Below are 14278 nucleotides of genomic sequence, written 5' to 3'. Positions count from 1 at the left end.
GTTTTACAACTTTTCTTTTTATTACAGTCTATTTAAAGTTTAAATAGACTGTAAACAGCTTTGATTGAATTTATAACTCACCGACCAGTGCTTCTATTGTCAAGTTAGCAGAGAGCTAAGCAAATTCATGAGGGTAGCAACTCACTCAAGCATTTGAAATTCACCATCATGCCATTTTGATTAAGGGCAGAGAGAGACATCTTATCTCTGCTGTAATTAATAGAAAATAACACAGTTTCTGCACTGCTGAATGAAAATGTGTGTGTGTGTGTGTGTGTGCGCGCACTGTGGCTGTTTGTGGTGAACGTTTCCCCACTATCACATACTGAAGGGGAATATATAACGTTTTGTTTTTCCCCAAAATATTATATATACTACATATATAATCTACTTTGAGAAATTGTGTATCTATATAATTTCCACTTTTGCACACAGTATAAACTCTGGAAATTGTAATATCATGGAAGTAGTTAAATATATATTATGTAATATTTCTGCATTAATATGTCAAAAATGACTATACCTTTATTGTATATATTTTTTTGTTGTGTACTTTTATAATCCCAAATGTTTCCAATGTTCAAACCTAGAAAAATCTGTAATGTTAAACAATGATACAGAGTGTGTCAGTTGTCGCCTGTCATATAACCTTTAACCCCTCTAGGTGCTTAGCAAAACGCAGGAAATGCCCAACAGCAGATGATACATTCAAGAGTAATTGTAAATCATACAATGTCACAGAATTCTACTTGGTAACTGTAATAAAGCATTTTTTTCATTGATTACATGCCACTTTGCAACACAGTAATACATTAGAGACCTAATTTATGATATGACATTTCAGTATCCGTACTACAATGGGCTACTTTGACAAGTGGCTCATGCTAATGCTTGGTGGCTAAACCGTACCGTAACGTTATAAGGTTACAACAAAACGCTCATAAAGTTATTTTTAGTAAGATTGTTTTGACCACAGTTAACAGCGCTGGTCTAACCCACAATTAAATCCTCCATGTAATGTCAGCTGTATGGGTAGTCAATGCTAGAAGACCATGCTATTTCTGCTTGTGTTAGAACTTGATTGAAGTACACTCAAATGCTCTAATCAATAATGGGACAATAATGGATTTGATCAGATTAGCCAGGAGTGCATGCTGTCATGTCACTGATATTTTTCCATACAATTTGTTTTAATTAATGATTCCACTTTGGATAACAAAATACCTTTTCTTGATGTAATGAGATAATTATTCTGTTAATTAGTTATCTTGACAGCAACTATATTGTGTTTACAAGATAATTAATCTGCTATTATGAGAAAATGATTTTGTTGTTGCGATACGATAATTATCTCTGTGAGGGACTGAGCTGGCAGGCATGAGGAGTCACAGGTGGATCTTCAAAAAAATGATTTTATTTACCCAAAAATGAAGCAAACAATTTACAAAATATGCAACAAGGTTCTGTGCCCATAAAAGAGGTCAACTGAACAGAACTAAACATATGCTATGCTAACTTAAAGTGCTCATAATATGCTAATTTTCAGTTTCATAATTGTTTTTAGAGGTTATATCAGAATAGGTTTACATGGTTTAATTTTCAAAAAACACCATATTTTTGTTATACTACACATTGCTGCAGCTCCTCTTTTCACCATTGTGTTTTAGCTACAGAGTGAGGCATCTCACTTCTAGCCCATCTTTGTTGGGAGTTGCACATGCGCAGTGCCAAGGTCAGCACTACAAGCTAGTCAAAAGCAGAGTATGAGGGTGTATACCACGCTAGCAGCTAGGCGAGCATTATATCGTGTGTTACAAAGTGACGCACATTCGTCACGGAAGTAAAGGCTGGACTACAATAGAGCTGTTTGGAGCAGTTTGTGAACAGTGTTTTCTGTTGGAGATGGTAAGTCCCTTTTGGGTGGACTTTGGGGACAAAGGGGAACATATATACTGACTGATCAGACCAGTTTTTCAAACAAAGGGGCAACACAAAGACAAACACTATACCAACCAGAACTACAATCGAGTGTTGTCATTGTGTTTGGCTGTAAGGAAGTAGGACAAAGCCTGCCGCTATGTATGTGCTGACTGTGCCCCATGCTATTTTCTTATGAAAAATAAATGTGCAGATCCTGAATTCAGGTGTGACTGGTGTTCTTTGGCCTGCGAGTGACTACATAGCTGATATTCGCACAGGTAGTATGTAATGTCTTTGTGCAATTCATCCATTTTTGCTTGCAGGTTCTTGCTTGTTTTCTGCTGTCTTCAGAGCCAGCCGACACATAAGCAGACAAAGTGGCTGCTTATGGCCCCGTGGCTACCAGAGGGCCCCCAAAAGCACTTAAAATGTCCCGCAAGAGAGCTTAAAACAAAGCTGGTATATGCTCACAACATAAGTTGCATAAGCACATGCAAGTTACGCAAGTCTTATTTCTGAATCATTATTGGGAAGATTGCCCACTGGTCAGTCTAGCTTCCCCAACATTGGTAAGATGACGTTGGTAGCTGCCCACACTTCCAAAGAGAATTCCAAAGAGATGAGAGGAATACAAGATCGAACAAGGATGAGTTCAGCTTTCTCTTTAGTATTTCTCTTTTAAGTGTCCCTCTGGAGTGCTGTGAACACACAACACCATCTTTTAATTTAACTACAAAGGCAGAATCAACCAGATTTCATTTATTTGGGATGGACCATCTTCCTCAGTTGCAGCAGAAATGTATTTTTATGTTTATGTTTTTTTGCAGGTCAGAATAGCATTTTGACATGTAAATAATGTAGTTAAATTGCTTGAACCGTTGCTACAAAAATAAATAACATACTGTAAGCTTCTCTGGTCCTCATTGTCACCACTGCTCGGCAGTTTTTACCATTAAATTAATGCTCAATATTGCTTCCTGGTAACTCAGTAACAATTTCCTCTTCAGCGACAACCACATGACCCTTCAGGAAAGAAGATGAATTATCCACCACAGCTTGCAACAGGAATGTAGCCCTACCCTCCCCTCTCCTTCCACAGTCAATTACAGGTGCATGAAGTAAATACTGTACCTAATATACATAAGTGCAGTAGGATACCTTACGGCTCCTCGTATCAGCCAATCTTCTCATTTCGGAGGAATACGACTGCCAATAAATATAAAGGCTAGCCCTTGTGTTAATTGCATTTTGAGATTAAGAATTATACAGCAGTTGAGAGTCTGAAAAGTTATTTCTAAGCAGCTACTGTGAGGATTCCTTGTGAATATTAAAAGGTGGGTTTGTATAATATAGGACACAAATGTGATGCATGCCGCTGGCAAAGGTAGCAGTGGGGGATGTGGGCCGTTAATATTGGTGATGCAACATTTGACTAATCTCTGACTTTTTAAAAAAGGGTGATGTTTGTATTCTAATTTCAGTAGGGGAAATTTGTTAAGTTTCCTACTTAATTCTCACTGGATGGAGTTTGTGTAAATGACGTATCTTCAGAAAAACAAAAGTAGGGAGACAGAGGAAAATTTGGCTAGCCGGCTCAACTGCAACCATGAAAATGATAGCTCAGCACTGGCTCCCCCCTCACTCGCTTTGTATAAAACAGTGGTTGGCGTATTTTCTGGACATAGTTATGCTTGAGCTCTCTACAGCAAGGATTAACAAAGCCAAATCATCAACTATCAGCCTATGGGAAACCGCAGCAGCACAAATATCAGACTTAATGACCTCAGCCCCACAAGAACTAGAGGAGAGTGATTAGGAAAGGTGTGATTTCTGTTTGTTTGTTTGATTAGTTTTCCTCGAGACCGCAGAGGGTGGGGGATGAAGAGGGTTTTTGTTCTTGTTCAATTTGTGTTCATCTGTTCTGTGCACCATCTGCTATTACCTGTCACACGTAATTTGTTTTGTATGTCTGAAGGTGCCAATAAAAAAAGTTGATCACAAAAAAAGAAAAACAAAAGTAAAACCTTTCACAAACCATTTAGAGGTTGATTCATCATTGTTTTATTAGTCAGCAACAGCTACAAACAGATATTTGTATTCAAATATAAGAAAAAATGTTAAATCCATGGAATGCAAATTAAAGAAAACAACTGTGCAGTGATGTTGAGTCAGTAATGGCAGGTCACCAAGAGGGTATTATGAAATACAATGGCTGTGGTGGGATGTTTAAATTAAAGTTGAACCTGCAACAACACAGTTCAGAAAATGTTCAATAGTTAAGCTTAAGAGTCACTAACCACCTGCCGCCCCTGCTTCCTCAAACACATTACCGAGAGGAACATTGCTAAGCAAAGTGGGAAATGCTTTTCCATTATCTGGGATTTACACTGGGACAACAATGAACTGCCTCTGCCAATTCAACAGGCGCCAGGCCAAGGACATGCAATGCTGACGGTTCAAGGTACAACTAAACGAGAGGATTTCTGAGAGGTTATGAGGAATGAGAGAAGCTTGGCAGGATGTAGTGTATTAAACACTGATATACAGTACATTGATGTGATGTGAAAGTTCTGCTCTGAACAGTGCATCATCAGTTTGAAAGCTTTTTGTGAGTTATGTTACAACACTTTATAGAGCCGATCCTTCTGGAAAAAGTGTACAAAGTTTGATGTCTGCATTAAATCTGATGTTTTATTGTCTGCATTAAAAAAAAGAGAACATGCTTCTGTGATCCAGTATCCTTTTCAGTTATATAGTCTATATCGACAACGTTTCATTTACGGGATTGTTCCGATCCCGCCGGAGGTTCCGCCGCATGACCCTCATTTTTGGCCAGATGTCCCTCATTTTGGGCCGGATGTCCTCACCTTCCACTTTCTTTGTGTTGGCATTCTAAACTCCGGTTGATTCAGGAAACATCCTCTGAGCTGGAACTGACAATCAAATTATATATATATATCTTTTATATATTATATATAAAAGAGGGGTTAATAAAGTATACAAAAAATTTAATAAAAAACAATTAAAACCCACATTTAATGGATAATGTGCTACACTGTCTATGTACAGTATTTTCAACCTTGGCACTACCAACTCTGCAGCCAAACAACTGTCAGATTACGTGAACCACCCAAGTTGTAAACATGAGAAACTTTCCCATCTCTGCCATCCATCCCATATGATGGAGTTTATTTTGTATTTTATTTTGAACATTATACTGTACAAAGAAGTCACAGCAGTTTGTTGTAAATTGTTTAATATATAACTGAACTTTGGTATCAACTGTTAAATAATCATCATGCCACAGCTGGGTTTGTTTACATTTTAAGTCGATGGATTTCAGCACAATAAAGTGTAAGTCTTGTGAATGTAAAAAGGCTTCCTGACGTGTTTCTATGAACAAGGCCTACAAAAGTTAAAACTACTTTGATACTGTTAATGTAAAGCTAAACTCTGCTCAGGTCTTACTCTTAATAAAATGCCCATTTCTTTTCAAAGAACATAATACACAGAGATCTGAGCCTAATATTCTACAGTTTGACATTCAAACTATGTTCGTTAGTGGGCTGTTGTTGTTGTTGTGCCAAACTCCAAAATTAACAAAATACAGTGTTTAATTTCCAGATTAGAGATCTTATTATTACAACTCATTAATGAAAAAAAAAAAAAAAAAAAGATATATTTATATATATATATATATATATATATATATATACATATATATAAAAAAAACTTGATATGAATCAAATATGAATGCACATGTGAATGCACCCTGTGTCAGTATATACATCCAATTTATAAATGTCAGATTGGCTGGAGGCACTAGCTGACTTGTGTTTGCTCTAAATGACCTCTTTAAAGATCGGATTCCTTGTTAGTGTCATCTCGGATGAATAGAGGCTTGAATCATGTTGGGTCGTTTAATAAAAAATATTTATGTAAGTCGCATGTTAGAACTTCAAATCCTGAAAACAGCAAAAAAAAAACAACTGTAATTTATCGAGCTATAGTTGTGATGCTGTTAATGCAACGTTATACATTGAGTGTAAACTGTTGTTTTTAATGATTCTCATGATTGTTGTTTTAATAAAAGTAAATCATTTCCTCTGTCATTTTACACAGTTTTTGTATTGGCAACTATTTCTTAATTTTTCACAACAGTAACTTTCTTCAAATTGGTAAAACAGCGCCCCCTTTATTCTAGCGTTTAGTAAAGGTCAGTTTGTGTGGTCAAATATTGTATTGCGCTCCCACAGGAAGGTCACGTCTACCGAGTGAAGCTGACGTCTTCTGTTTAAACAATAATGAGTACCTAGATGTGGTGGTCACTGTCATGCTACGGCGAGACCGTAAAGCAGTAAAGGCCTCAAAGCTAGAAAATTAGAAACATCATTAATAACCGAGATAGTTAGCTAGCTAGTTTTTTTTTTTTACAAGTTAGCTAACATTAGCTTAGCAGTGTTGGAAAGTGGAAAGCATCAAGTGGAATCTAGAAATTGGGTGAGTAAAATACATTTTTGCTTGGCTATTTATCTGTATTTGCGACATATTGCTTTTCTAATGAAGCTCAGCGCAAATTCTTTCAGGAAGACTTCTAATTACTGCAATCATCACTATCTCTCCCTAAATCTATTCAGCTGTTAAGAGGCGTTCACTCTTCAGTAAACCAATCAGAATTGGCCACGAAATTCATGATCCAATTACAGCATGACATCCTGCTTTAAATGTCTCTCTCCTTGCTATCAGCTGTCTTCTCAGGCAAACGTGCAACCCTCCTCCTCCCCTTCCACCTCCGGGCGTCATCAACCACTGCAACCTGAGTCCCTTTTTGGCAGACAGGTCCTTTGTTCAGCCTCCGGGTTCCCTCTCCGCCATCACCAGTGTCTAGGCTCCATCGGGGGGGAATATGTCTGTTTCTCTACCCCTTTAAATATTTTTAATGATATTGCATATCTGCAACGAAGTCTCTCCTGATTGAAATGCTGTACGTAATATATAACAGTTAACTTGATGTCGTGGACAATATATTGCTTAGCTAAATGTGCTTGGTTTAACTGGACACTGACTGATTTTTGTGTTATGTGTATGTGAGTATATATAGTTCCACAATTTTGCGTTACTTATTAGTCAAGTCATCCAACGTTATTCACCGTGTGTGATATGAATGTTGTGTAGTCTGTGCAGAAAGTAGTTGTTTGCTGCTTTTGTTTTTAGGCGAGGCAAGGCAGCTTTATTTGTATAGCACATTTCATCAAGAAGGCAATTCAAAGTGCTTTACATAAAACATTAAAAATATAAAAACAGATAAAATACAATAAGAAAAGTTACAGTACAGTAGGCTATAAGAAATGAACAATTAAAAAAAAGGCAGCATTAAAAAGAAAGTAATGAGCTTAAAAACAGGCCTTTTGTATGCCAAGTAGAGTAAATCATATTGGATACATGCATTAACGTTTATGCTATTTACTCTGTACTATAAGCCTAATATAATCTTAACAAAACAGTTTAATCCATATTTATGGATCTTTATATATATATATATATATATATGTGTGTGTGTCTATGATATATGCATTTATTTTTATCAATCTGTTGTCTCACTGTAATCCTGTGGTTTATTAACGTTAGATGTTTCAATATTCAAAGGTGCTAAAAATTCAAATAATTTATGTTATACTTCATTTTTTGATGGCACATCTCACTTGGCCCAATGGCACAATGTTTCCCTGAATCACACCATGCTAAAATGAGTGTTTAGTTTAAGGGTTATTTTAACTGGCCCTATAAAAGAACTGTTGGCTCCATTCTGGCCCATGTGGTTTAAATTGTCCAGAACTGCCACTGTCAAACTCTCAGCCTGTAAAGGTAGATTTAAAAAGTGTGTAGCTCTTCTCGTTGCTATTTTGTTGATGGTGGCAGCTGTGGTTAGCTGGAATCTATGGATTCAATGGATTCCAATGCTGAACTTGTTGCTTGATAAAGAGAACCACACTTGAAGCATAATCCTCTTCCTATTATTAATTCATGAAACATATAATGCATATACAACCAAACAGCTATAATAGTTAGAACTAGAAAATGCATTTCCTGCGGAAAATGCGTGGGAATGCTGAATAGCTGAATTGCTAAAGCTAAACTGGTTGAATAGCTTAAATCAGTAAGAAGAAGTTGAAGTAGTGAGAATAGTTGAAACAGTGGAAATCGTTTTAATACGTATGAATTTCATTAAAAAGTTAAAAGCTTATGCTAAACTGAACTGTTGGCTTCAAAAGTTGAATAATGACAAAAGACGTAGAACATTGTGAGGTCTGAGTATATTTTCTAACCGATAATCACTCACAAATGCAGAAATATGAAACAATAGTACGAAAAATCTTAAAGCTCAAATGCACTACACTGCTAAAAAATCAGGAAAATTGTTAGAGTTGGAAGCTGAACTGCATTACCCAAGTGAAGAGCTAAAATACATTGTTAAAAAAGCTGGAAGCTGAACTGTAATACTGTCAAAGATGAAAGTTGAAATGAATTACCTAAAACGGCTGAAAGAAGAAATACTTTGTATTATTATCAGACACTGCATAGAACGAAAAAGCATCAATCTAGCTGATATGAGATGTGAAATATATTAGGTAAAAAGAATGGGGCTGAACAAAAGGAAAGAGAGGACAGAGAGAAGGAGAGAAGAGAGGAGAGAAAGAGAGGAAAAAGAGAGAGCCAAAATAAAACATGAATAGCTGAATTGCTAAAGCTAAACTGGTTGAATAGCTTAAATCCGTAAGAATAAGTTGAAGTAGTGAGAATAATTGAAAAAAAGTGAAATAACATCTCAATCAGGGACATATTGACTGATGTATCACAGCTGGATTCAAACCTTGATCTCCCACACCAAAGACATACACAATATCCACTACACTATCATCTGTATAGTTGAAAATGTTCCTTTAGCACTTATAAAGCCTGTCTTTGATCATTGATCACCACACCAGCTAATGCTAATGAGTGAGAGACAGTGTGAGAGAACAGTAGTTTCTTTATTTAGAACTGTAGGTGAAAGTATGGAGGGGCTGAAAATGTTGGGAGCGGAAGAAAATTTGAAGGATTTGAAGCATGATCTCATTGACTTCAATGTTAAAAAAAAGTGTTAAAAAGCTTAATATTTTAAAAAGTATCAATATTAGAAAAATAGTTGAAGAAGTCCCATCATTAGCTGAAAGAGCTGAACATTTTAAAAGTTGAATGGTTTTAATAGCTCAACGTATGCAGAAGTTACAGAGAGCCAAAAAACGTATGGAAGAGGGAATAAAATTAAAAAAAAGAGAGACAGAGAGACAGAGACAGTCAGACAGAAGTGGAACGCACAAGATATAGACTAATGTTCATATTACTGCCTGTAGTATTCAAGTTGACTGTCTGTGAAAGGGTTGTCATGGCTACTAATGACCTGTGACCATGTTGATAAACACCCTTTGAAGTCTGTGATGAGATCTCTTTGATCTTTAATCAGGTTAACGACCGTGTCACCTGCTGAAACTGTCAGCTGTGCCCCACTGGAGCTATTCAAAGACACAGAGCAAGCTCTCAAATAAAGCCTCAGACTGCTAAAATGATAAGGGCTATCGGTGAAATGATGTAATCGTGACCACCACAAGACCTTTGTGAACGTATTCATGTAAAATTTATGTTGATAAACTTAAAAATGTGGGCATATCAGCGATTTAAAAAAGTGGTTCGCTCTGCGTTTCGCTCAGAAATGTGAAGAATGTTAAACAGGGCAGTGGATGGACAGAGATGTGGAACTCTTGTCATTTGGAAGCTCATCGAGCCAACAGTATAAGGCATATTGCAAAACTAGACAAAAATACCTACGTTTTGATGTATAAATTGTGTATGACAAGTAGATATTGTCTGATCATCCACTCTGCCAGACGCAATACACACTCACTAGAAACACAGAAAAATCCTGAAATGATCACTAAACTTAAACAGCTTTTTTACAAAAACTGTAAAAGATATCAAACTGAAAAGATAGAGCCGGATAACTGAATATTTTGTGAACATTTTAAAGTTTGTTTGGCGTCTGTAGGTGAAAGTATGAAGGAGCTGAAAATTTTGGGAGCGGAAGAAGATTTTAAGGATTTGAAGCATGTTCTCATTGACTTCAATGTTAAAAAAAAGTCATAAAAAGCTGAATATTTTAAAAAGTATAAATAGTAGAAAAAAAGTTGAAGAAGTCCCATCATTAGCTGAAAGAGCTGAACATTTTAAAAGTTGAATGGTTTTAATAGCTGAATGTATGCTGAAGTTACAGAGAGCCAAAAAACGTACGGAATAAGAAGCAGCAGAATAATAAACTAGAAAATGCATTTCCTGCGGAAAATGCGTGGGAATGCTGAATAGCTGAATTGCTAAAGCTAAACTGGTTGAATAGCTTAAATCATTAAGAAGAAGTTGAAGTAGTGAGAATAGTTGAAAAAGTGGAAATCGTTTTAATACGTATGAATTTCATTAAAAAGTTAAAAGCTTATGCTAAACTGAACTGTTGGCTTCAAAAGTTGAATAATGACAAAACACGTAGAACATTGTGAGGTCTGAGTTCATTTTCTAACCGATAATCACTCACAAATGCAGAAATATGAAACAAATAGTACGAAAAATCTTAAAGCTCAAATGCACTACACGCTAAAAAATCAGGAAAATTGTTAGAGTTGGAAGCTAAACTGCATTACCCAAGTGAAGAGCTAAAATACACTGTTAGAAAAGCTTGAAGCTGAACTGTAATACTGTCAAAGATGAAAGTTGAAATGAATTACCTAAAACGGCTGAAAGAAGAAATACTTTGTATTATTATTAGACACTGCATAGAACTAAAAAGCATCAATCTAGCTGATATGAGATGTGAAATATATTAGGTAAAAAGAATGGGGCTGAACAAAAGAAACAGAAACAGACAGACAGAGACAGACAGACCGAGACAGAGAGAAACAAACAGAGAGACATGGACAGACAGACAGAGACAGAGACAGGGAGAAACAGAAACAGACAGAGACAGACAGACAGAGAGAAACAAACAGACAGACAGAGAGACAGAGAGAGACAGAGACAGGGAGAAACAGAAACAGACAGAGACAGACAGACAGACAGACAGACAGAGAGAAACAAACAGACTGACAGAGAGACAGAGAGAGACAGAGACAGGGAGAAACAGAGACAGACAGAGGCAGGGAGAAACAGAGAGAGAGAGAGAGACAGCGACAGACAGAGAGAGACAGAGACAGACAGAGAGACAGAGAGAGAGAGACAGAGACAGACAGACAGACAGATAGACAGAGACAGACAAAGAGAGACAGAGACAGTCAGACAGAAGTGGAACACTAAAGATATAGACTAATGTTCATATTACTGCCTGTAGTATTCAAGTTGACTGTCTGTGAAAGGGTTGTCATGGTAACATATGACCAGTATGTGTGCGTATGTTTCTGTGTGTGTGTGTGTATGTGTTTGTGTGTGTGTGTGTGTGTGTGTCTGCATATGTGTGTGTGCGTGTGTGTTTCTGTGTTTGCATGTGTGTGTGTGTGTGTGTGTGTGTGTGTTTGCGTGTGTGTTTCTGCATATGTGTGTTATGTTAAACAGGGCAGTGGATGAACAGAGATGTGGAACTCTTGTCATTTGGAAGCTCATCGAGCCAACAGTATAAGGCATACTGCGAAACTGAGCACATTGGCTGAAACTAGACATAAATACCTACGTTTTGATGTATAAATTGTGTATGACAAGTAGATATTGTGGGCGTGAGAGCAATTTATAGAGAGGGGACAAAGATTTTTTTCCTAAGCTGCTACACTCTAACGATGACATCATCCACTCTGCCAGACGCAATACACACTCACTAGAAACGCAGAAAAATCCTGAAATGATCACTAAACTTAAACAGCTTTTTTACAAAAACTGTAAAAGATATCAAACTGAAAAGATAGAGCCGGATAACTGAATATTTTGTGAACATTTTAAAGTTTGTTTGGCGTCTGTAGGTGAAAGTATGAAGGAGCTGAAAATTTTGGGAGCGGAAGAAGATTTTAAGGATTTGAAGCATGTTCTCATTGACTTCAATGTTAAAAAAAAGTCATAAAAAGCTGAATATTTTAAAAAGTATAAATAGTAGAAAAAAAGTTGAAGAAGTCCCATCATTAGCTGAAAGAGCTGAACATTTTAAAAGTTGAATGGTTTTAATAGCTGAATGTATGCTGAAGTTACAGAGAGCCAAAAAACGTACGGAATAAGAAGCAGCAGAATAATAAACTAGAAAATGCATTTCCTGCGGAAAATGCGTGGGAATGCTGAATAACTGAATTGCTAAAGCTAAACTGGTTGAATAGCTTAAATCATTAAGAAGAAGTTGAAGTAGTGAGAATAGTTGAAAAAGTGGAAATCGTTTTAATACGTATGAATTTCATTAAAAAGTTAAAAGCTTATGCTAAACTGAACTGTTGGCTTCAAAAGTTGAATAATGACAAAAGACGTAGAACATTGTGAGGTCTGACTATATTTTCTAACTGATAATCACTCACAAATGCAGAAATATGAAACAAATAGTACGAAAAATCTTAAAGCTCAAATGCACTACACGCTAAAAAATCAGGAAAATTGTTAGAGTTGGAAGCTAAACTGCATTACCCAAGTGAAGAGCTAAAATACACTGTTAGAAAAGCTTGAAGCTGAACTGTAATACTGTCAAAGATGAAAGTTGAAATGAATTACCTAAAACGGCTGAAAGAAGAAATACTTTGTATTATTATTAGACACTGCATAGAACTAAAAAGCATCAATCTAGCTGATATGAGATGTGAAATATATTAGGTAAAAATAATGGGGCTGAACAAAAGAAACAGAAACAGACAGACAGAGACAGACAGACCGAGACAGAGAGAAACAAACAGAGAGACATGGACAGACAGACAGAGACAGAGACAGGGAGAAACAGAAACAGACAGAGACAGACAGACAGAGAGAAACAAACAGACAGACAGAGAGACAGAGAGAGACAGAGACAGGGAGAACCAGAAACAGACAGAGACAGACAGACAGACAGACAGACAGAGAGAAACAAACAGACTGACAGAGAGACAGAGAGAGACAGAGACAGGGAGAAACAGAGACAGACAGAGGCAGGGAGAAACAGAGAGAGAGAGAGAGACAGCGACAGACAGAGAGAGACAGAGACAGACAGAGAGACAGAGAGAGAGACAGAGACAGACAGACAGACAGACAGAGACAGACAAAGAGAGACAGAGACAGTCAGACAGAAGTGGAACACTAAAGATATAGACTAATGTTCATATTACTGCCTGTAGTATTCAAGTTGACTGTCTGTGAAAGGGTTGTCATGGTAACATATGACCAGTATGTGTGCGTATGTTTCTGTGTGTGTGTGTGTATGTGTTTGTGTGTGTGTGTGTGTGTGTCTGCATATGTGTGTGTGCGTGTGTGTTTCTGTGTTTGCATGTGTGTGTGCATGTGTGTGTGTGTGTGTTTGCGTGTGTGTTTCTGCATATGTGTGTTGCTGGGTGTATGTGTGTGTGTGTGTCTGCATTTGTGTGTGTTTGTGTGTATGTGTGTGTGTGTATGTGTGCGTATGTGTGTTGGTGTGTGTCTGTGTGTGTGTGTGTGTGTCTGTGTGTGGCTGTGTGTGTGTGTGTGTGTGTGTGTGTGTGTGTGCGTGTCTGCATATATGTGCTTGTGCGTGTGTGCATGCATGCGTGTTTTGGTGTGTGTGTGTGTGTGTGTGTATGTGTGTGTCTGTGTGTGCGTGTCTGTGTGTGTGTTTGCATGTGTGTTTTTGTTTTTGTGTGTCTGTTTGTGTCTGTGTGTGTGTGTGCGTGTGTGTGTGTGTGTGTGTGTGTGCCTCTGTGTGTGAGAAAAGACAGACAAAATATAATGTTTTTTATGTCTGGTGAAAAGTGCTGTGTCATGCTATAAAGATTATCACAACATTACGTTACATCTCATTTAGCTTACACTTTTATCCAAAGCAACTTCCAATTGCTATATATGTCAGATGTAACACGGCTCAAAGTGGGCTTCGAACCTGGGTCTCCCAATCCAAGGGCATGTGTCATAAAAGAAAAAAGAAGAAAGAAAAGGAAAGAAAACAGGAAAGAAAACAAATTGCTATGGGGATTGAGTGTTCTGCTTAAGGACACATCAGTTAATGTAGCAGAATAAGATTTGAACCCAGGTCTTCCATGTCAAAGGTATGTGTCATAACCACTACACTATGATTGAAAAGTGTTAGAGTTGGAAGCTAAACTGCATTATCTACGTGAAGAGCTAAAATACATTGTTAGAAAAGCTGGAAGATGAA

The sequence above is a fragment of the Sander lucioperca genome, chromosome 2 (assembly GCF_008315115.2).
Source record: "Sander lucioperca isolate FBNREF2018 chromosome 2, SLUC_FBN_1.2, whole genome shotgun sequence".
NCBI lineage: Eukaryota > Metazoa > Chordata > Actinopteri > Perciformes > Percidae > Sander > Sander lucioperca.
The sequence above is the reverse complement of the archived record's forward strand: the minus strand, read 5'-3'. Positions refer to the sequence as shown.